This window comes from Topomyia yanbarensis, chromosome 2, assembly GCF_030247195.1.
Source record: "Topomyia yanbarensis strain Yona2022 chromosome 2, ASM3024719v1, whole genome shotgun sequence".
Lineage (NCBI taxonomy): Eukaryota > Metazoa > Arthropoda > Insecta > Diptera > Culicidae > Topomyia > Topomyia yanbarensis.
The window spans coordinates 266,289,698-266,315,500 of NC_080671.1; the positions used below are offsets into that span (position 1 = coordinate 266,289,698).

At 41.0% G+C, this 25,803-nt stretch overlaps 1 long non-coding RNA gene and 2 pseudogenes across 2 annotated transcripts; 2 read left to right on the forward strand and 1 right to left on the reverse strand.

The window, feature by feature from the left end:
* Positions 1 to 25,803, forward strand: part of LOC131680330 (DEAD-box helicase Dbp80-like) — a 34,029-nt pseudogene that overhangs the window by 4,877 nt on the left and 3,349 nt on the right.
* Positions 11,765 to 14,511, reverse strand: LOC131685976 (DEAD-box helicase Dbp80-like; annotated as a pseudogene).
* On the forward strand, positions 15,459 to 18,397 carry LOC131683131 (uncharacterized). Of its 2 annotated transcripts, XR_009304389.1 has the most exons (5): positions 15,459 to 15,924; positions 15,996 to 16,243; positions 16,547 to 17,427; positions 17,490 to 17,600; positions 17,660 to 18,397. It is a non-coding gene; the product is annotated as an uncharacterized LOC131683131 (long non-coding RNA). The 2 variants fall into 2 exon arrangements; XR_009304388.1 differs by having other exon boundaries at positions 15,459 to 16,243.

Consider the following 25,803-nt stretch of genomic DNA (forward strand, 5'->3'; position numbering starts at 1 on the left):
TTGCAGTTTTTTAAACTTATCTGCCGAAATTGACAATATAGATTAACAATTTATATGTTTTTAGACAGCTTTAACGAATACCTTTCGAACAAGCTATAGATTGTAGAAATCGGACTATTATCAAAAGAGATATTTAACATTAAATGCGGACGAAAGATTTTTATCATTTCCCATTGCCAGAAATGTGACCAAAAACATGTAATCTATTATTAACGCCAAAACGGCTTATTTTAGATCAATAGTATCTTCGGAGAATTTAATGGAGGTAATATGCCCTTTCTTTTGGTATTGTGCTTTTGTTGATTAATCCCCCTATGAGTGAGATATTTTCACAAATTTTCTTGTAAGTGATTATATCGAAATGATGTCTTCAGCAAATTTGTAGCTCTTACTTTTGCGAATAACTTTACTAAAGACTTTAAATATCTATTTTGAATACTTTAAAAGTTATGGCTTGTTGTTTGTTGATTACTCTTTGTCGCCCATTTATTGTTCAATATAGTAATAATCCATTGAAATAAGCTAAACATTATTTCGATAAATCGAATTTTGTATTTCATTTTACTATCTACAACCGCTAGAAATAATCACCGAACACTTCCAAGTTGTCTGGAAGGAACTTGATAACTTATCAGTACAAAAATGTTCATTTGTGCGAACCTTCTGACTGCAATTTTTCTAACTTATAACCATCGGATCGATCTGAAACATATCGGAAAATGAAATGCGAAAAAAATAACTCCAAGCAACGGCGTAGCCAAAAGAAGGTTTTGGGGTTTAACACCATACAACACCCCCCCCCCACAGCACCCAAAAAAATATTGGATTGAAGTTGAAAATTTATTGATGCAGACTGATTTAATTCAATGTTACAATAACAATTATCTGATCCGTAGATTTATAACCTGTTGTTGTTAACATCATTAGGACTTTTGATAAATTGTCGGAATGGGGTCCTGATATGTAACTGATCTATTGGTCTTGATTTCACAGTTGTCTAATAGCATCAATATCAAATTCCTGCCTGAAAACATTCCAATAGAAAATTCCAGAGTTCTGTAATCAATCATAATCCTCAGATTTATTTTCAAATTGAGCTCGTTTTTGTAGAAATGTACTGTAATAAGGGTCTCTTTTTAATAGGAAGCGAAGTTAAAATTGATTTAATGTCTATGAAACATAGAACTGCTCACCAAAAAATGAATAACTTTCAACATTTGCTAAAATGTTTTTGCCTTTCTCATTCACTCTAAAATTCGTCAATCTAATCCCGACCTGGAGGGCCGAGTGTCATATGCCAATCGACTGAGTTCGTCGAGATCGGAAAATGTCTGTGTGTGTAGGTATGTGTGTGTATGTGTGTATGTAGAAAAAAATGTGACCTCTGTTTCTCAGAAATGGCTGGACCGATTTGCACAAAGTTTGTCTCAAATGAAAGGTAAAACCTTCCCATCGGCTGCTATTGAATTTTTTACTGATTGGACTTCCGGTTCCGAAGTTACGAGTTGAAGAGTGCAATCACACAGCAAATTCCCATATAAACTGAAAAGAAAAATTTTCAAAATCAAATTTGTAATTTTGATGCCAAATGACTTTAAAATGCATGAAACATTGAGATGTTTGACAAAAATTGACTTCTTTGGACTTTGGTACATTTTTGCCTTTCTCATATGGAAAGGTTATGCAATCACTCTAAAAATCGTCAATCATACGGCTCGGAGGGAGTATGCAGTGAGGGGTTGCTACTTTAATATTGAAGCTAATTTAAAATTTCTTAACAAGTTGAAAAATTTCGGCAGGACCTGGACCTCCCGGATCATTCTCCATGATCCGCCGCTGGTTTCAAGCGATGTTTCAGTATCACATAGTATCTCAAGATCGTGGCTGTCGATCCATTGTATGTATGTGCAAATCGTACTGAACATGTAATATTCATTTCCACCATTGTATTGAACATAACCAGCCATGGAATCGTAGTGTGGACAAATGAGACAAGCACAATTGCACCACTAGATGGATTAAAACAGGTTTTTATTTTGGGAATGCGTCGAGTTGAGACGAAAACGTAATATGATTAATAACGAGGATAACACTTTCCGAATGTAGAGAGAAATTTATGAAAAATGACGATTTTCATTCGACTCTAGCAGGTTCTGATCGATTTTAATGAGCATTTGATTTTTGTTGTATGACCAATTGTATGTATAGGTCAAATGTTTAAAAACAGTAATTTAAGGTCAAGATAACATCATTTTGAAACCGTCAATTTCGGAGGTTTAGTATCTTCGATGAGTTTTACAAACGTTAAACAGCGCATCATTTGATAAAATAATTTTGACGGTATATCGTCCAAGAAGTATTTATGGTGAATTTTCTCAGGTTAATATTCATGACTACAATAAAGTCTCAACAAATTCGCTAAAGACACAACCTTGTTACTATTTTCTGGAAAATAATTCTGCCTAATTTTAAAACATCAAAAATTATGGTTTCGGAATTATGCCGTTTGGACAGTAAGATCGATTTTCACCAAACCCCCACCAAACCGAATTTCTGGCTACGCCGCTGACTTCAAGTAAGTAGAAACAAAGTCGTTCTACACTCGTTCACAAGAAACTTCTTCGAATGCTGAATATCTATTATAATACATTGACACCCCAATTTTATCAGCCAAATATGAATTGCCAAATATGATTTTTTATTGCATCGAACTACAACATTTTTTAGGTAGCTTTCAAGGGGTTTCTTTATAGACTTCTTCCAAAATTTGGTGAACCTCATAACAGTTTTAGCCTTCGCCTTGAAAGGTTGTGTTTGCTGATTGGTTGTAGCAACCAAGGCTGTGCAAGCCGTGAATAGGCTAGAAGTTTGTGTACCGTGTCAGTATTTGATGCCGTGTTGGTGCGGAGACAGGCAGGATTGTTGGCTGCGAGAGCGGTCGTTTGGTGGTGGTACCACGCGATAAGCGAGTGTTGGTGCGAAGGCATCGAAGTCTCAGGTAAGCGGCGCCCTACCTTGGTGGTAGTAGTGGTTGCGCTGCATACAACCGGCGCTTGCGACGGAGTGAGACAGAGCTGCATCTGGTTGGTGAAGCGGCTCGCTTCATCATCATTCATTCATCCGTATTAGTGCAGATACGGGATTTTGAGTATTTGTGTACCTAGCCACGCTGCGTAGCAGGGGAATACCTCTGGACCCACAGGTAAGCGGCGGCCCCACCTTGGTGGTGGTAGTGGTTACGCTGCATACAGTCGGCGCTAAGTGAGACAGAGCTGCATCTTGTTGGTGAAGCGTCTCGCTTCATCATCACTTATTCATCTGTGCTAGTGCAGAAACGGGCTTTTGTGTATTTGTGTACCTAGCCACGCTGCATAGTAAGGAAATACCCCTGGACCCACAGCTAAACAGCGGCTCCATCTTGGTAGTGGTGGTTGCGCTGTGTTCAACCCGAGCGTGACAGAGGGAGACAGCGAGAATCTGCAACTCTTCGAAGGACAGGTAGATTTTAATATAATTTTGCTAGTGTTAGTATTTAATTTACTTACTGTGTATGGTAGGCGAGATGGAGGATAGTGAGATGGAATCCTCCATTTCACAAGAGCAAAATTCTTCTGATCCCCCTCCCTCAACTCCCCTTAGAATAAAATTATACCCCCAAGGGTCTTCTGGACCTTGGCAGGTTTTCTTCAGGCGGAAAGGAAAGCCATTAAACCTTGTGCAAATTGCACGGGATCTGACTTCACGATTTTCTGCTGTAACAGAGATCGTGAAAGTAAATAAAGATAAACTTCGAGTTAGCATTGATAACATTAGACAAGCTAACGAGATAGTAGCCTGCGAACTCTTCACGCGTGAATATAAAGTTTATATACTTTCGCGCGATATAGAATGCGATGGAGTCATCTCCGAACCCAGCCTCACTGCCGAGGATATACTTAAGCATGGTGTTGGTTGTTTCAAGAACACCCTGCTTAATAAAGTAAACATACTTGATGTTAAGCAATTGTACTCAGTATCAATTGAAGAAGAGAAAAAAGTTTACCGACCATCCTATTCATTTCGTGTAACTTTCGCTGGGTCTGCTTTGCCTAGCCATGTTCTCATTAATAAAATTCGTCTCCCCGTTCGCCTTTTCATCCCTCGTGTGATGAATTGCCTCAATTGTAAACAGCTTGGCCACACAGCCACTTACTGTTCCAATAAGGTACGGTGTGGCAAATGTGGGGGGCCTCATCAAGAGGATACATGCAATAAAAACTTAGAAAAATGTTTACATTGCGGAGAAACTTCACACGAGCTCCTTGCATGTCCCATATATAAATTGCGGGAGGAGAAAATTAAACGATCCTTGAAGGAGAGATCTAAGCGCTCTTATGCAGAAATACTGAAAAATGCTACTCCTGAACCCACGGTCCCAGAAAACAGATACGCTATTCTATTGCCGAAAGAGTCTGACTCTGACGAAGCGTCCGAAGGTACATCATTTGTTTTACCTAGAGGATCCAGGAAAAGAAAACAATCCTCTTTTCCCAAACTGCCAAGCAAGGGCCTTAAAATTTCTCCTCCAACAAATAAATTGCGGCCAAAGCTAAAGAATTCCGATGCAATACCGAAGCCAGTCCCTCCCGGTTTTGGTAATGTACAATCCAAACAGAACACCATTACTGGAAATAATAAAACTTCAACTTCCTCCGAGCCTCAACCGGGGATAGGTTTATTGAAATTTTCTGAAATTGTTGATTGGATTTTCAAAGCATTCAATATTTCTGAACCACTAAAAAGTATACTTTCAGCGTTCCTCCCAACAATTAGAACATTTTTAGAGCAGCTGATTGCTCAATGGCCCATCCTTGCAGCGATTGTATCTTTCAATGGGTAATTCACCTCCTCCAATGAAAGATTCCATCACTGTTTTACAGTGGAATTGCAGAAGTATCATACCTAAAATTGACTCCTTAAAAATTTTGCTGCATAATTTGAAATGCGATGCTTTTGCTTTATGTGAAACATGGCTTACCTCAAACATTAATTTCAACTTGAATGATTTCAACATTATTCGCCTAGACCGAAACACCCCATATGGAGGAGTGCTTCTAGGAATTAAAAAGTGCTATCCTTTCTATAGAATTAACATCCCCTTGTTTGCGGGCATTGAGGCTGTAGCTGTCCAAACGAATATTAAAGGCAAAGACATGTCTATCGCTTCTATATATATACCTCCCAAAGCTCAAATTGGACAACGTCAGATTTTTGAGGTAGTGGAATCCATGGCTGCTCCGCGGCTGATACTGGGAGACTTCAACTCGCACGGAGTATTGTGGGGTTCCCTCTTCAATGATAATCGATCCTCTTTGATATACAATGTTTGTGACGAGCTCAATATGACAGTTTTAAATACAGGCGAAGCAACACGCATTCCCAGACCACCCGCACGACCAAGTGCATTAGATCTATCTCTATGCTCGACATCACTTCGGTTAGATTGCACGTGGAAGGTTGTACCTGATCCTCACGGTAGCGATCATTTGCCAGTCGTTATTTCAATTAACAGTGAATTAGGCCTCACGAATTCAATCAATGTCCCTTATGACTTGACACGAAATATTGATTGGAAAAAATACCAATCTTTAATTTCCACTTCTCTTGTTTCGACGGAAGAGCTACCACCTACCGAAGAATATGAATTTCTAGCGGGTTTGATTATTGAAGCAGCAGAACAAACCCAAACGAAATGCAATCCTGGCATGATAATGAACAGCCGGCCTCCTAATCCCTGGTGGGACAAAGAGTGCTCGGATGCATATGAAGCTAAACAAGTTGCTTACAAAGAAATTATGAAACGGAAAGGGTGTACACGTGCAAACTTTGAAAATTATTCGATTTTACAAAACAAATTTGACAGTCTCCGTCGTGCCAAAAAGTCTAGTTATTGGAGACGTTTCGTTGATGGCTTGTCAAGAGAAACATCAATGAGTACTCTTTGGAACACAGCCAGAAGAATGAGGAATCGAAACGTAACTAATGAAAGCGAAGATTTTTCGAATCGCTGGATATTTAATTTTGCCAAGAAAGTTTGTCCAGATTCTGCTCCTGCGCAGAAAATCATTCGCGATGCTCCCACAAGTAACGATTCCATAGATTCGCCTTTGACAATGATGGAATTTTCAATTGCACTCCTCTCATGCAACAATAATGCTCCGGGTCCAGACAGAATTAAATTCAACTTGGTGAAGAATCTGCCTGACCTAGCAAAAAGACGCTTGTTGAATTTATTCAATAAGCTTCTTGAGCAGAACATAGTCCCGCACGACTGGAGACAAGTGAGAGTTATCGCCATTCCAAAACCGGGAAAACCAGCCTCCGACCATAACTCGTATCGACCGATTGCAATGCTATCCTGCATCAGGAAATTGTTGGAAAAAATTATCCTACGTCGTCTCGACAATTGGGTTGAGGCGAACGGCTTGCTATCAGTTACCCAGTTTGGTTTTCGGAGGGGAAAGGGAACGAATGATTGTCTGGCGCTACTTTCGTCAGAAATCCAACTAGCTTACGCAAAAAAAGAACAAATGGCGTCTGTGTTCTTAGACATAAAAGGAGCATTCGACTCTGTTTCCATTGATGTTCTCTCAGAGAAACTACATCAATGTGGTCTTTCACCAATATTAAATAATTATTTATACAACTTATTGTCAGAAAAGCACATGCATTTTTCATATGGCGATTTGGCAACATTCAGAATAAGTTACATGGGCCTCCCACAAGGTTCTTGTTTAAGCCCCCTTCTCTACAATTTTTACGTGAATGACATTGATAATTGTATTGTCAGCCCATGCACTCTAAGGCAACTTGCAGATGATGGCGTGGTTTCTGTTACAGGACCAAAAGCCACAAATTTACAACAACCACTGCAAGATAGTTTGGATAATTTATCAAGTTGGGCTTTGAAGTTAGGCATCGATTTCTCTACGGAGAAAACAGAGTTGGTTGTTTTTTCAAGGAAGCGTGATCCAGCTCAGCTTCAGCTTGAGTTGGTTGGTAGAACGATAGCCCAAGTCATGACCTTTAAATATCTCGGAATTTGGTTCGATTCTAAAGGTACATGGGGAGGCCACATTAGGTATCTGATAAAGAAGTGCCAACAAAGGATAAATTTTCTCCGAACAATAACCGGATCTTGGTGGGGTGCTCATCCAAGTGACGTGATAAGATTGTATCAAACAACGATACTTTCAGTAATGGAATATGGGTGCTTCTGTTTCCGTTCAGCTGCAAACACTCACATTATTAAATTGGAACGAATACAGTATCGTTGTTTACGAATCGCCTTAGGTTCCATGCAATCGACACATACGATGAGTCTTGAAGTTCTAGCGGGAGTTCTTCCCTTAAAAGATCGATTCTGGGATCTCTCCTCTCGTTTACTTATACGATGTGAGGTTATGAATCCACTTGTAATTGAAAATTTCGAAAGACTTGTCGAGCTTCAATCCCAAACCAGATTCATGACAGTGTACTTCAATCACATGTCACAAGAAATAACGCCTTGTAGTTATGTTCTGACATGTGTTAATATACTAGATACTCCCGATTCCACTTTATTTTTCGACACGTCCATGCAAGAGGAAATTCGTGGAATCCCGGATCACCAGCGCTCTCTGGAGATCCCTAAAATATTCATAAGTAAATACCAACACATTGACTGCCATAAAATGTTCTACACTGATGGGTCACGAATCAATGAGGCCACTGGCTTCGGTATTTTCAACAATAACACCTCGATCTCTTTCAAGCTTGCAGAACCTGCCTCCGTTTATACAGCCGAACTAGCAGCAGTTCACTATAGTCTGGAAATCATTGATACTTTACTTCCGAGCCATTATTTCATCCTCACAGATAGCCTCAGCACAATTAAGGCACTACGCTCATTAAAGCTTGATAATCACGCTCCGTTCTTTTTGAAGAAGATACGAGAATACTTAACTAAATTAACAAATAAATCTTATCAAATTACCTTAGTGTGGATTCCCGCTCATTGCTCCATACCGGGTAATGAGAGAGCGGATAATTTAGCCAAAATAGGGCCGCTGGACGGTGACATCTATGAAAGACCTATTGCCTTCAATGAATTTTATAGCGCTTCTCGTCAGAGGACGCTTACTAGTTGGCAAACATCATGGGACAATGGAGATCTGGGACGGTGGTTGCACTCAATTATCCCTAAAGTATCAACGAAGGCATGGTTCAAAGGGTTGGATGTAAGTCGAAACTTCATTCGTGTGATGTCTAGACTCATGTCCAACCATTATACGTTGAATGCGCATCTCCGCCGTATTGGGATCGCAGAAGATAATCAATGTGCTTGCGGAGAGGGTTACGAAGACATTGAACATGTTGTTTGGTCTTGCACTGAATATCGTGAAGCCAGATCCCAATTAATAGACTCCTTACGAGCCAGAAGAAAACCACCCTATGTACCTGTTCGTGATATCCTCGCTTTACGAGATCTTACATACATGAGCCATATTTATCATTTCCTGAAAACAATAAATATTCAAATATAATAATCCCCACAATGTTTCTAGTTTTTTTTCCCTTGCTACCCACAAACAATTTAGATTTCTTCGCAGTTAGTTAAGTTAGATAAAACGATATAAATAAAGAAAAAAAAATAAACAAAGATTACAGAAAAACTATCAATAGGTTTACAATGAAATTCAAGAAAATAGAGTATAATTAAAAACATTCAAAATGATGATTATCCTCAGTGTTAGCATTAGAAAGTGATTTTTTTTATAACGTGATAGTCTTAAGAACCTTTGTAACATGTTATGTAAAAAAACCCCGGCGTAAAAAAGCTTTTGCAAATGCCGTGTCAAATAAACGTTTCATGAAAAAAAAAAAATTTGGTGAACCTATTCCAATTCGTATACCAATTAATTGGTATACTTAAGGGTTTATATGTTGCAGATAGAGAAAATACTGAAATTTTCAGCTTTTTTCCTACACAATATTACGAAAGCTTATTAAACAATTTTTCCTAATAAGTTTGTGAAAATTATAAACTATTTGAAATTTTTTAATAGTTTAATTTTTTATTTAACCGTGATTTTTTAATAAATAGTGACCATCGCTTCACAACGTAGTCTATTTTTCATGGCTTGCGGTGAGCACGATCTCTCGAATTGCTGAACTGAAAATTATGGAATAGAAATTAATTTTTAGTATTCTTTACAGATTTAACTCGCCGCGCAGATAGCTCTGAATTAGACCCGCTGGTGCCCTAAGACGATTTCGCTAGATTTTCGGAGCACTGTGCACCCAGTGCATTAACGCAAGTGACGGAAGGCTATCGAAAAGTTTCGTGAAAATGAAAATTCCAGTAATGATGATGATTTCCCCAAACGGTTCTTTTTCGAGAGGTTTTTATTTGTTCTTTGGCATTAGGATTAGCGATAATAATTCAAATCAAGGATACTACTGGGAAGTCACCTTTAGAAAAAGTCGATGTCGAAGTAAAACTTGGAACTATGCTCGCATGCACTTCAGAGATAGCGTGATATCAGGAGCTGCGATTTCATTTCAACGCTTTTTTGTGAAAAGGGCGATACTCACAAATGTAAACATAAGGCTTTTTTCATACATGCGAATGATAAATAAATAACTCCTTTAGGAAAATTCAGTTTTCCAACCACAATTTAGATATTTTATTAACAGAGCATTAACGATAATTCGATAATTGTCTATTTTATGGGCCATTTTTTCGCTTTCCCATTGAATTGGTTTGAGATTTCAAGAACTAATGTTGTCCTATGCTGATTTGAGCAATTCTCTGAGTCCTGCCACTATCCCATGTAGTATGTGTTATCAAAAACATCGCGAAACATCAAGTTCTAAATGTTCTCAAACGATATAATATCCGAAGAGAGTGATAAGAATTATAAGAAATGTCTCATCACACTGTTAGGTGGATTAAAAGCGTTTTTAATATTAAAATAATTATTTAGTATCATTCAGTATCATTATTATTATTATTATTATTGGTTATAATGCATTCTTACCTTTGCGTTTCCATAATTTACCTTGATATATATATATATATATATATATATATATATATATATATATATATATATATATATATATATATATATATATATATATATATATATATATATATATATATATATATATATATATATATATATATATATATATATATATATATATATATATATATATATATATATATATATATATATATATATATATATATATATATATATATATATATATATATATATATATATATATGTACATATATATATATATGTACATATATATATATATATGTACATATATATATATATGTACATATATATACACATACACATATATACATATATACATATATATATATATATATATATATATATATATATATATATATATATATATATATATATATATATATATATATATATATATATATATATATATATATATATATATATATATATATATATATATATATATATATATATATATATATATATATATATATATATATATATATATATATATATATATATATATATATATATACATACATACATATACACATACATATATACACGTATTTCTTCATCCTATTCATTGTTTCCGAATCTCCCGGGTTAAAAGGGATATCCACAGATCTCCCATACTTAGCCTTCCGGTGAGGGCGCTGATTTGTGCGACACTAGCAGAGCTAAAACGATACAGAAAGGAAAAAGGTGAGTGTTATGGATAAATAAAGTTATTTTGGCCACTCAGTATGGTTCCACGGACATGAAACAGGAACATGGTTATTCATATTTTGTGATACATACACATTTGAATATTAATTACTTTTAATTATATTATATTATAGTTTATTTACTCGAAGCAGTTGGCAAATTATGACAATGTAAACTAAACTGCTTTTAATGAGGTACATGTTTCCATTTCAAAGTCTTCGATTGATCCTTGACAGTGATTGCCATCGACTCAGGCACTTTTGCGCGTCAAGCATTCACCGACTTACAATCGAATTGTGCCTCGACCAATCTGGCACAACGCGCCCATTCCCCTTACTGAGCCAAAGGGCAGGGTGCTTCTAGCGGCAGAATACCTCACACAAAAAATGCTGTTCAAGTCTGATATTACACCGAAAGTTAGACGAATTAACTGAATTCTAATTTGATGGTCAGATTGACCCTGTATGTAAATTATGGAAAAGATGTTATAAGCCTTTTACAATCAGTCATAATACAATAATACGTTATAATCCATTTAAAACGAGTGTATTGCTAGTTAGGCACTTTTCAATCAGTTAGATCCTTTCATAATCAGTTCGGTCATAAAAATCAATTAGGCCCTTTTATAAATTGTTGTAAAATCGCTATAAAAATTCTTCATAATCAAATGTTGCGTTATGTACGTGCTCGGGTAGATATTTGTTAATGGAAAACATAAAATTTCAATTTGTTACATTTTGCAGTTAGGCTCTTTTCAAATGTTTGGATAGAACTGGGTAGAGATAAATTGTAATTGTAATTGTAAATTTATTAGCTTACGGTACCCTGTTGGTTACATTTGTATACCTTATGTTAGATCAAGGAAGAAAAAAAAATTAAAAAAATATAATAAAATTATAAATTCAGAATCAAAACAAGTATGACCCAAAAAAGCTCCTACGCCTTTCACCAGTAGCTGGTCAAAAAAACACTTTACGGTGCGATCTTTTAAATTTCGTCCGAGTTCTCCGCGTCTAGCAACTGAATCTTTTTCCGGAAGTGTTTTTCGATTGATCTGCAAATCATCATGCTTCGATCACTGCCCACTAGGTTGATGGTGATTCCGTTCTGTTAAAGAAGTGGGAAGAAATACAATCTATAGGATCACAAGAATTAGTCACACTTACCGAATCTACCGGTGCGTCTAATTCGATGTAGATACGTTTCGCAATCGGCTCGTCCCTACTAATCCATCGGCAGGTCGAAGTTGACGACAATGGTCACCTGTTCGACGTCGATACAAAAGAATCTCTCCGTAACCTGGTGCTGTAGCCAGAATCAAGTAGTGGAACTTACCCCTGGACAAAACGTTCGTTCCAACCGTTGCTCCACCGTTAGATCACCGGACAGTACCGCTACCGAGTGACCATCCTGGGACATCCTGCCGGTCAACCAACCGGCCGTTTTGCGTACCTGTTTCGATCGATTAACAGTTCTGAAAATAAGTTTACTTGGAGTTTACAACTGTCCTATACATCATATGACAGAAAATGATCGCTTGTCCGACGGTAATCACACATTTTCTCGTCCTGGTTGCGGAACTTGACGTAGTACTGTTTGATGTTATCGAGTGATTCTTGCTCCCGCGCCTGCCGAATGACGATCGGATTGGGTACGATGTACTCGGCAAACTCCATCACCTCGCGCTCGTACGTGGCCAAGAAGAACACCGACCATAACACCCGCCTCGTCCAGTACAAAAATGGAAAACTAGGTCGTACGTCCTGAACTTTATACCCCAGTCCATTAGCTTGCCGGGTGTTCCGATGATGATATGATTATTCAGCTTCGCCCCTTTGACGGTCTCCTCACCGCGAACGGCGTAAGGAAGTTTGATTTCCGGACAAAACTTTGCCATTTTGGCAGCTACTTCCCCCTTCTGAATTGCCAGCTCATACGTGGGGGAAAGGCAAATCATCTGCAGATAGTTTTTTAACTGATGGACTCAACTGAGCATTGCCAGCACGAAGGCAGCGGTTTTTCCTGTTCCCGACTGACTCTGGGCGATTATATTCCGTGGCGGACCGGCCAACAGAGTAGGTAGAGCCATCTCCTGAATCTTGGAAGGGGCGTTGAAACCCATCGCATAGACTCCCTGAAGTAATTCCGGCTTCACGTGCAAAGCTTCGAAAGTTGTAACCAACCAACCGGCGAAGAAGAATCCTTCCGCTGCACCTTCAGATCCAGCTTTGATTCTACTAGACCTTAGCGAACATCTTTCATTAGCAAACTTGCATCCGCCGGGCTAAAAGATTAGTCACGGATAATTTTAAAGCTGATACTAAATATTTCGGGAGAAAATTTAGAATAGGACGTAAGCAACAATGAGATTCTCTTTGGGGTCTTTCTCTTCTGTTTGTTACTTGGTCGTTTCAATATTTAGTACTCAACTCTTTGCCTAATATTTTAGTAAAAACCATCGGCTATGTACTGGAAAATTAGTGCAAAGTGTTATAGTGACGTCATAATCGAAAGAGAAAGTAAACAAAGAGAGGCTGTCAATGTTCCTTATGTCCTAATTAAAATTTTCTGCAGATTTCGACTTACTTGAATGCCTCTGCATCTTCCGCGGAGGAAGGTGTTTCTCCATTTTCTTTTGCAGCTTGTTTTTCTTGAGGAGCTGCTAGAGTCAGAATTTCCGTAGCTACCGAACTCCAAACATCAGGTGCAGCTTTGGTTCTACTGCCGGTGGACTAGGTTTTTCCGCATTCTCTTTCTCTGAACTGCCAGCCGCCGACTCTGAATCCTTATCCTTGGTGATATGTACTCAGTTCGCTAACCTATTTGTATTGAAAAGAAAAATTCAAATCCCATCCCAATGATCGCTTCAAAAATAGGTTATAACAAAAAAACACTTACCGTGTGCAGAAATTTCTTGATCCGTCGTCTTTTTGACCCAGTTATCGGTAGCGCTTGCCATCGTTTCGATCGGGTATTAAAATTCAATAGCAAGGTACAATGTATGGGAAATCGTCCTGAATCAGCACGGGTACTGTCCCTCGGGTGGTTTATTCCTTGCAATTCGCTGAAATTTTGACCAGAGCGACCTTGCGGAAAAAACGATGCCTTCTTTTGCCTGCTCACTTCCCTGCCATGAAACCGATGATGAGCGCTTATTCCAAACGGTTAGCCGATTGAACATGACGTGCCATTATGTTTGTTCTGTGAATGTGTGGACATCTAGATATGCAAAGGAATGTTTGGAGGAGGGATGCTACTGGTAAATACATACCGAAAGAGAAAGTCCTTTCCGAGCATCTTGATGTTGTGTTTTCTGTTGGCCCATTATCACTGCGTTCTCTTGCTGGGTGATTACCATGATATTATGTTGTTGGTGTTCGATCTGAAAAAATCATAATAAAAAAAATATCCGTAAATGAGTGAACTCGAGCTTTTAAAAAAGAATAGGGTATTACATTACAATGTAAACACAGTACTGATCCTTTCGAAATAAAAAAGGTAATAAAAATGTCTCACCTTGCCGCACCAACTGAATAAAAAAGTCCTCCTGCACACCGCATGGTACAGTATAGTATGCTGCTGCTACTGTGTTTGAATGTGCTGTTGCTACTTTTTTGCAGTTGGTCAATGGTCTTCTACATTTGGCTTGGATCTATTGCACTAATTGCGGTTGCTGACCAGGTTGTACCGTCGGTTGAACGTTATTGCTACCGACCTTTAGGATGATGGTCATGGTCTGGAAGAAATCTTAATTTTCTGATGTTGTGGTTGAAGGTGCTTCTGCTGCTGAGCTTGCTGTGAAATGTTGGCGATAAGCACTCGAATAGTGATTGCTTGCTGCTGCTGGAATGGAATCACGACCACTGTGGAGGCAGTGATATTTTCATGCAAGGAACTAGTAGGAACCAAGGCTGGAATATGACGTTTGTGCTTGAATCCGATTTCTCTAAATCAGGAAGGCAACCGCTGGTAAAAATAGTGGCAGACAAGTTTTAAGGCAGAATGTTCCGATGAAATGTTTTCCGATGTGTCCATCATTCGTAAACTCCTGTTGTTCGTTTGAGCAGTAATTGCTATGTGGTCCTTTTTTGAGGGGTTGTTGGCTGTTGCTGGATTTGGAGTAGTTGGTACTGCTGCGGTTGTATCGATTTAATGTTGGTTGGCTGATTGCCAGATCCGGAGTTCGGGTGTGCTGCAAATAATTTTAATTATTTAAATTTAATTGTTTAAAACTAGAAACAATCACACTTCCAGTAATATTTTTAAACTTACCATTCAAATTCGAAATATTGAATTTCTAAACTACGAAATTTTGACAGGTTGCGATGAAAAAAATACAAAAAATTACCAATCTTGTGTTTTCTTATATTTTTTCATTGCAACCTGTCAAAATTTCGCGAGCCTCCGTGCGAAATAATACCGATGACCATTATTTCGCAAAGAAAAAGTTTGCCTTGGTGACAGCGCATAGAAAGCAGCGCTGTCTCGCGGAACTATTATGAAACTTATCGTTTGTCGAACCGTGTCTCAGCTAACTTCATTTTTCGTTATCGTTTTCGCGAGAGCTGCGTACCGCTTACGAAATGGAAACGAAATTTTTTTTCGCGAACATTTCGCGACGTTTTTTATGCATAGGTTTTGTATAGGAAATTTCATTTAGCAAGAGGTGCATACTTAAGCTAAGTATGCACCTCTTGCGAAATGAAATTTCCTATACAAAACCTATGCATAAAAAACGTCGCGAAATGCTCGCGAAAAAATTTTTCATTTCCATTTCGTAAGCGGTACGCAGCTCTCGCGAAAACGATACCGAAATTTCCAATTAGCCGAGACACGGTTCGACAAACGATAAGTTTCATATTACTTCCGCGAGATTGCGCTGCTTTCTATGCGCTGTCACTACGGCAAGCTTTTTCCTTGCGAAATAATGATCAGTGGTATTATTCCGCTCGGAGGCTTGCGAAATTTTGACAGAATGCGATAAAAAAATACAAAAAAAAACAAGATTTGTGAATTTTTTGTATTTTTTCATCACAAGCTGTCAACATGTATAGAATTTGCTTTTGCGATGCAATCGGTCGAAACGATGGCAAGTGCTGCTGATAACTGAGTCAAAAAGGCAGAGGATCAGGAAATTTATGCTCTCGTAAGTGCCTAACCTGTTTTTGGAGCGATCATTGTTTCATAGGATTTGTATTTTTCTTTTCAATACAAAAGGTAGCGATCCGAGTATCACCAAGGATAAGAAACCGGAGCCGGCGGTTGGCAGTCCGGGAAAAGAGGATGCGGAAAAACCTAGTCCATCGGCAGTAGAACCAGCGACGGTTACTCCCGTAGAAACGGCTGCACCTGCAGTTTTGAGTTCGTTAATTATGGAAATTCTGACTGGCTGCTCCTGAAGAAAGACAAGCTGCTAGTGGAAATAGAAAAACAGCTTCCTACACGGCAGATGCAGATGCATTCAAGTAAGTCGAAATCGAGAAATTTTTTATTAGGACATAATTAACATTGAGAGATTATCTTTGTTTACTTTCTCTTTCGTTAATTACGACGTCACTATAACATTGTACAAATTTTCCAGTACATATCGAAAGCCGATGCTTTTTACTAGAATATTATGCAAAGAGTTGAGTACTAAATACTAAAACGACCGAGTAATTAACAGAAAAAGACCCCAAAGAAAATCTCATTGTAGCTTACGTCCTATCCTAAATTTTCTCCAGAAATATCTAGTATCAGCTTTAAAATATCCATGATTCATCTTTTAGCCCGGAGAATGCAAAAAAACTTTCGAAGCTTTGCACATGAAGCCGGAACTGCTTCAGGGAGTCTATGCTATGGATTCCAACGCCCCTTCCAAGATTCAGGAAACGGCTCTACCTACTCTGTTGGCCGATCCGCCCAGCACATGATCGCCCAGTCAGTCAGAAACAAGAAAAACCGCTGCTTTCGCGCTGACAATGCTCAGTCGAGTCGATCCGTTAAAAAAACTATCCGCAGGTGATTTGCCTTTCCCTTACGTATGAACTGGCAAATCAGAAGGGGGTAGCAGCTGCCAAAATTACAAAGTTATGTCCGGAAATCAAATTTAGTTACCTCATCCGCGGCGAGGAGATTGTCAAAGGAGCGAAGCTGATTAATCATATCATCATCGAAACACCCGGTAAGCTGATGGACTGGAATATAAAATTCAGGCGTTCGACCTTGAGAAATTGCCGTTTGTGTACTAAACGAAGCGGGCGTTATGATCGCTGTTCTTGGCCACCTACGAGCGGGAGGTAATGGAGTTCGCCGAGTACATCTTACCCGATCCGATCGTGATTCAGCTAGCGCGGGAGCAAGAATCACTAGATAACATCAAACAGCACTACAATAAGTACCGCAACCAGGACGAGAAATATCAAGCAATTTCGATCATCTTTGGCGTGATTACCATCGGATATGCGATCATTTTCTGTCGTGTGAGTATAGGACAGTTGTGATTGGCATTGTTAATCGATGGAAACAGACACGCAAAACGGCAGATAGGATGGTCATTCGGTAGCGGTACTGTCCGGTGATTTAACGGTGGAGCAATGGTTTGCCGGTCTGAATCGATTCCGAGCCGGACTAAAGAAGGTATTGATTACAACGAACGTTTTGTCTTGGGGTAAGTTCCACCACTTGATTCTGTCTGCAGCACCAGGTTACGGAGAGATTTTTTCGCTCTAGGTATCGATGTCGAACAGGTGACCATTGTAAACTTCATCCTGTCGATGGATCAGTAGAGACGAGCCGATTGCGAAACGTATCTGCATCGAATTGGACGCACCGGTAAATTCTGTAAGTGCGACTCATTCTTGTGATTCTATAGATTGTATTTCTTCCCTCTTCTTTAACAGGCATCGCCATCAACCTGGTGGGCAGTGATCGAAGCATGATGATTTGCAGATCATTCGAAAAACACTTCCAGAAAAAGATTCAGCTGCTAGACGCGGAGAACTCGGACGTTATTGAAAAGATCGGATCGTAGTGTTTTCGACCAGCTACTGGTGAAAGGCGCTGGAGCTTTTTTGGTTCATTATTGTTCCGATTGTGAATCTATAACTTTATTTAGCTCTATCAGTTGATTTCCTTAGGATTTAATTCAAGGATCGGTAACGCGAGGATTGTGAAGTGCATGTTTAATTGTTATAACTTGGAGTTAAGTGAACCACAGATAACAGACGTTTAAGCTCGATTTGAATCGTGTATAAAAACCCGCTACTGAAATTCCGAATAAATTAGACGTCTGAAACACGTTTGGCAAACGTTTGCAGATGACGCAGTGATCAATACAATGCAGTTAGAGTGCAGCTGTTAAACACGTGTAGCAAACAGTTGCGCAGATGGCAATAGTGAAACACGGATATCCAACGTTTATCAATTTGAAAGTTTACACAGGTTTTGAAGAAATTTTGTTCTAGCCTAAACGTCTTTTATCTGTGGGTAAACTCTTGAAGAAAACGACTTTGTTTTTTTATTTTGTCGTTGGACGGCCAGTAGAGGAAAGTGGCAAGAATTTTTCCAAAACACCTTGAAGAAGAAGATGAAAAATATTTTGTTCAATACCATGTAAATAAATATTTCAAGAAAATAGAACAGACAGCTATAAAACAGCAAAAAAATCTAAAAGAAATTATATATGCTTCGAAGCGATTTTCATCGTTGGCGCCGTTTCCGTCGTCGTCATCCTCAGCAAGTTGTTCCTTCTTAACATCGAGTTCCACCAATTGCGATAGATCGTCCTGTGTCATCTCCTTTTGATAGCCCAAGAACGAATCACTCTTATCCTGTTCCTGCTCATGCTCCTTTCCACGATCCTCGAGTGTATCGAAACGACCGGCGATGACAACAAACACTTTACACTTGGTGCACTTCCATGCAATCCGCCCTCGCTGATCAACCGATCCGATGGATACCGGTAGCAACTGTGCACGACAAACAGCTGACCCCGCTTGCCCGGAATCAGTTTGTAAGCAATCTGTTCGGCTTGTTTTTGCGTCCAACATCTAACCTTCAATGATGGTTTTATTTTCGCAGTCGTCCTGCGTGAAAAAATTCAACCCTAATTATTTTTCTCACGTGTAAATTTAAAACGACTTACCCCTCAGGCGCATGGTTATGTGCCCATTTGCTATTTATTTAGTTATTCATTTACTAATTTGTATATTTTTACATTTGTTCTTTCATTGTTGTGGGTGAATGGAGAACAGTGAGTCTAGTTATGTAAGGAATGCAAACTAGGCTCGATGGAACCTTGCCAGTCCTGGATATCACACACATTTGGAGCAACATCAGATGTTTTTCAAGCCGTTCTCAACTCCTATACGGCAGTTTTCACGCCGCCACCCGCGTAACGGCTTGGTAAGGCGAAACTGGTGTCGAAGGGGGTCAATTAAGCTTATCTGACGTATTCTTGATGGTCACATCATTAGCGTTCCTGCCTTAGAATCGACAGATAGCCTTAGTTGATTATAGGATTAGGGTATATTTATAAATTTATGTTTAACGTCTTTTTTTTGCTTCAGATAGTTGATATTCGAGCTTGTAGAACCATTTGGGCGTACCATATATGAGCTCCGACGGAAATTGAGGATGAAATAGATCTCTTCTATGAGACAGTCGTCCGACGGTGTCGAAATGCCGCAAGAGATGAGCAGCGGTAAACTAGTTATTCAAGATGGGAATGAGACACTTAATTACCACCATTGAAATGAAATCTGTAAGTAGCACTAACAAACATCTAATTTCAGGAACTGCACGAGATGCTGGGCCTGTGACCTTCGACTGGTATGGTCCATTCTCATTGGTTGTCGATTCTTTTGACCTTGGGTATGAGGCTTGTTCAGGGAAGGAGTGCATGAATGGCACCTAAGGGATACTTAATTATTCAGGACTTGTTCTTATGATTATTTAACTCGATCAAGCACACCGGCTCTCAGAAATGATAAGCAGCCCTTTCGGGTCGGTGTGGTCTGTTCGAGTCGAACCAGGTGAATATTCGGTTCGAGCATACTTTATTGGGACTAGTGGACAAATATTTCTTGTCCTTTATGGGCAGAGATTCTTTTTGTGAAACCCTAAAATACCTTATCTCGTCTAGCTACTCAGCATAATGATAATAGAAAAAATTGAGGATTTGCCTGGTCCATAATGTAATGAATACGTATACGTATATTGACTAGAACAGGGATAATCGAATTCTGTTATAAGATAGAGATGAAATAGCACAGTTGTAGGAAAAAGTATTCGCGAATAAGGACTAATACTGCTAGTATATTTACCGATTCAAATAATAGTCGATTGATCCGCTTCGGACCTAGGAGACAAAAAGGAGATTAGGAAGAGACAGAATCGGATTCAATGTGAAATTTGCCAATATGACGTAGACCCCAAGGCGATGGTGAGATGATTTTCCATAGGATTACAGAGACTAGATGACGCGACGTTAACCGCTTTCAACTTGTGTCTGTATGAATCTAAGTTTTTTTTTTTTTTTTTTTACAATGGAGAAGACCTTTATGTCCTAGCCCAGTACACGTGCTAACGGTAGGGTCCAATCTACCACACGGGGTGCACTGGGGGCGTGTCGGACTCAAATGGTGACCAGCCATTAATACCGACTAAACTCCATTGGGCTCCGCCATCATTCCTCCCAGGAACTACCTCTCGGTATTACTTCTGGGGGGATGGCTGTACTGAATGTACTCATTCACTCTCACTCGCGCGATCATACATCCTGTATGAGGCTTACTTGGGTGCTCTCTCAATCACACTTTGATTCACTCTCAAACACTCCCACATGAGGCTGACTTTTGTGCTCACCTTTTACGTTCCATGCGAGGCTGACTTGTGTGCTCACCTTACTCATTCCTTGCTAGGCTTACTTTTGTGCTCGCCCTACCCATCCATGTGAGGCTGACTTGGGTGCTCACCCTATCACCTGATTCACTCTCAATCGTGCCACTCTATTGTACCTTTGTCACTCCCTTTGGCATCCCATGTGGGACATTTTTCTTAGGCCCCACTTCTGACATACCATGCGAGGCTGACTTTTGTGCTCACCTTTTTCATTCCTTGCTAGGCTGACTTTTGTGCTAGCCTCTACCAACCTGTGAGGCTGACTTTTATGCTCACCCTTAACATGCAGTGTGAGACTGACTTGGATGCTCACCCTTTCACTCCTCTGCCACGCCATGAGGCATCGATAGCTTAGTTCCAACATACTACGCTACGACCCTCCCGTCTTGGCATGAGGCAGTCCACTTATACGCCTATACACTCACTCTTCTGTCTTGCTTCGGGGTGGCTGGGTTTACCCCTTACGCGGTTGCCATTCGCTGCGCCAACCTACCTCGGCATGAACAGACCATTCACTCTCTTATTTTGCGCTTGGCCTTTTTCGCTCCAACTAACCAATCACTAGTTAGCCGTGCCCGCCGTCTGTTGCTCGGTTCGCCAGATTACCTGTAGCCTACTGGCAATCTGGATGGTAGCAGCCGAGACTGCGTTCCACTTCTCCACCGTTTGACACATCCGCTGAATAAGGGTATCCGGGGTTGTGTCCCAGCCACAGACGTCAAGCATTGCTCTTCTTTCGACGTCGAACCGATGACATACGAACAGTATGTGCTCGGCAGTTTCATCTACACCTGGGCAGTCCGGGCAGACTGGGACCTCCGCGTGTCCGAACCTGTGGAGGTACTGACGGAAACAGCCATGGCCTGACAGGAATTGTGTCAGGTGGAAGTGAACTTCCCCATGGGGTCTTCCCACCCAGCTCGATATGCTAGGTATCAGCCGGTGGGTCCACCTACCTTTCGAGGAGTTGTCCCACTCACGCTGCCATCTGGCGACCGAGGTCACCCTGGTGCGCTCGCGGGCTCCCCTATTTCCACGTAGCTCAAAGCACTCCTCATCTTCCCGAATGACCAGCCCGACTGGCAGCATGCTCGCTATCACGCAGGATGCATCGTGTGATACCGTGCGGTAGGCAGATATCACTCTGAGGCACATCACGCGATAGGTGCTCTCCAGTTTCTGTAGGTAACTGGTTACCCTCAGTGCTCTTGACCATGACGGGCCGCCGTACCTGAGGATAGATACGGCAACGCCTGCCAGTAACCTACGTCTACTGGCGCACACCTTTGAGCTGTTGGACATCATTCTCGATAGTGCCGCAACAGCAGTCGACGCTCTCTTGCACGTATAGTCGACATGGCTGCCGAAGGTCAGCTTGTCGTCTATAATGACTCCGAGAGACTTCAGACTTCGCTGTGAAGTGATCGCGACTTCTCCCACATGGATAACTGCATGTTGTGCCGACTTGCGGTTGTTGACGATAACTACCTCCGTCTTATGATGAGCGAGCTCCAGGCCTCTCGCGCTCATCCATTCCTCCACCGTGCTAATCGCGTGTTCTGCGGTTAGTTCTACCTCAGGAATTGACTCCCCGTAGACCTCCAAGGTTACGTCGTCGGCAAAGCCGACGATCTTGACCCCAGGAGGGAACTTCAGTCTCAGAACCCCGTCATACATGAGGTTCCATAGCACCGGGCCTAGGATCGAGCCCTGCGGGACTCCGGCGGTAATCGGAACCCTTTTCTGACCGGCATCGGTCTCGTATAGCAGTACGCGGTTTTGGAAGTAACTTTCCAGGATCCGGTACAGACCCACCGGTAGGCTAAGCCGGTGTAACGAGAGCGCGATGGCATCCCAGCTTGCGCTGTTGAATGCATTCTTCACGTCAAGTGTCACTAACGCACAGTATCGAATACCTCGCCTTTTTCGTTGGATCGCTATCTCGGCAGTATTTATCACTGAGTTGAGAGCGTCCACTGTGGACTTACCCTTCCGAAAGCCAAACTGGTTGCTTGACAGACCGTCCGTACCTTCCGCGTACGGGGTGAGCCTGTTGAGGATGATCCTCTCAAGCAGTTTGCCAGTCGTGTCTATCAGACAGATTGGTCTGTACGCCGATGGGTCGCCTGGCGGCTTCCCGGGCTTCGGCAACAGCACCAGTTTCTGCCTTTTCCATCTATCGGGGAAACGGCACTCGTCAAGGCATCTCTGCATAGCTAGCCTGAACATGTTCGGGTTCGCTATGATCGCTGCCTTGAGAGCGTTGTTCGGGACTCCATCCGGCCCTGGAGCTTTGTTCATTGCTAGGGATTTAGCCACTGCGAGTAGTTCTTCGTTCGTCACTGGAGCCACCATTTCGACCGTGCCCGCACTGTCTCGTAGTGCAGGTGGCCAGGGGCTTGTGGCTCGAGACGGGAAGAGTACTTCGATAATCGTTGCCAACCGGTCCGGAGACCGTTCTGGGGGTGAGGAGCCCCCTTTGGTCTTGGCCATCACAATCCGGTAGGCGTCACCCCACGGATTCGCGTTGGCACTCTCACACAGGTTGTCGAAACACGCTCTCTTGCTGCTTTTAATAGCCTTGTTAAGGGCTAATTTCGCAGCTCGAAACACTTCACGGCGGTTCTCTCTTGCATCCTCGGTGCGAGCTCTTTGCATCCTACGTCTAGCTCTGAGGCAGGCTGACCGTAGAGCTGCAATCTCGGCACTCCACCAGTATACCGGGCATCTACCGTTTCTTGGCAGTGTTTTTCTCGGCATAGTGGCGTCGCACGCGCGTGATAGAACAGCTACCAGCGCATCCCCGCTTAGACTGTCGGTGTTGGCCTCCAGTCCCAGGGCCGCGGTGAAAGCTTCGCTGTCGAAGTGATTGGACTTCCACCCGCGTACCTGACAGGGATCTCCCGCCCTCGGATGCTGCACACCATAGTTGATCTTAAAGCGGATTGCTAAATGATCACTATGGGTGTAGCCTTCGTCTACCCTCCATTCCATGCCTGGAGCCAGACTCGAGCTGGCAAAGGTCAAATCAATCCACGCCTCCACTCCGTTTCTACGGAATGTACTAGCGGAGCCATCATTAGCTAGCACAGTATCGAGTTTCGCAAACGCTTCCATTAGCGCTTGACCCCTGCTATTTGTACAGCGGCTGCCCCACTCCACTGCCCAAGCGTTGAAGTCTCCCGCTATTACTACCGGTTTCCGGCCCACGAGGTCCGACGAGAGCCTGTCGATCATCTGGTAGAACTGTTCTATTGGCCACCTTGGTGGGGCGTAGCAGCTGCAATAGAACACACCATTGATCTTGGCAATCGCCACACCCTCGGCGGAGGGGTGTATTACCTCTTGAACCGGGAACCTTCCCGTTGTACAGATTGCCACCATTCCAGACCCGTCCGACACCCAATTGCCGTTGCCGGCAGGGATGCTGTACGGGTCTGATAATAGGGCGACATCTGTCCTCGACTCCGAGACCGACTGCCACAGCAGCTGTTGGGCTGCTGCACAATGGTTAAGATTTAGCTGTGTGACTCTCACGGCTTCTTCTTATTTAACTCGCCGAAGGGACACGAAGGTCCGCCCATAGCATGTTTATGGGCTTGCTTCTTAGAGGTGCAGATAAGGCACTTATATGCCTTAGTGCACCCCCGCTCTTTAATCTAAGTTTGTGTGTATGGATGTGTATAGGAGCAATGTATCCCTGAGCAACATGGAAGGACAGCCTCTGAGCCGCCAAAAGGCTCATGGGAAACCGGGTGCGCGGTCATAGGTGTAACCATAAAGCACTGCACACACTGTCAAGTGCAACGGTAGGTGTACGCAGTTAATGCACATAGGTTGCAGAAACTGGTTGTTGAGACAGCCTGTGCAATCGCATCCTGATAAATAATAAATAACAATAACAATTTATTTGTTCCTTCATTATTTTTTTTATTTCTGGGAAAAATTTTCATTATGTCGTAACTAACAATGCTATTCATTTTGTTTCCTTGATGCGAATATGTAATATAATATATTCTGGTTGCAGTTGAAAATCGAAATAGTGAACTTGGATGTTCAGCAAAAACAGAATTTGAAACAAATACGCGAAATCAATAATTCGTGTATATTTTATAGTTAATATTTAATATTCAATATTTCACATTCTTTGTACCATGTTGGAACAGTGTATCAATTCATTTCAACATAGGACTATTTTTAACAGCTACGTGAGGTATTACAAATGTTAAACGAGCCGACAAGTTAATTCTAGAGATAAAGTCGATTGAGCAATGCAATTAGTGTTGTAGCACTTGTAGATTGTTGTAGTTAATCAAAAAGCGAGATAAAATTCATAAAGTAGATTCCTGAATGCTTAAACGATATTCAAATAGAATTAAATTATTTTATGTTTCATCCCGTCTGCTATGCCGGAATAAAATAAGGGTAATGAGCAAAAAGAAACCTATTTGATATTGGTATTTTGCACCACAGATAAGCGTCTGCTTGTGTCTGAGTGTATATGGAATCTGAATAAAACTGAAGCATTGCAACCGAATTATTTGGGAGCATTCGGTTGCGCATTCTGCATGACAAAAAGATTCATCTTCTGCAGTCATATTTGCAAAGTCCGACATCGCAACATCAGTGAAATATGCAAGAGCTCCGGCAATGCTTCTGTATTTGGTTGACTATCTATCGGATCCTCCTTCTAATGTCACACGTTAATTAAATTCGTAAACACGTCATTACTCTTCTAGTGATCTTCAAAGCTTACAGGTATAGATATTCCTGAGTTTTTACGAGTTACCAACAGTTACACGGGGGTAATTAACTTGGTCATCAGCGACAAATGAAGAAAAAAGATTCATTTTTTTCTTTTACTTTCGTCACTGTAACGTGACAGGCTAAGGCCAGGGATGGCCCATCTCGCCAAAAGATTCATTCAAAACATTCGGAAATGATAGCAAAAACATGGAGAAGAAATAAACAAACAACAGCTGATAGCGCTTTTCAGCTGTCTAAAGCGACATCTAACGGCAAACGCATAGACTAGTTTTCGCGAGCAAATGTCAAAATTCCGCACGGAAGAAGGAAAAATATTTCGCGACCTCATTTCGCAAGAGGTGCATACTAAGCTTTAGCTTAAAGCTTAAGCTAAGTA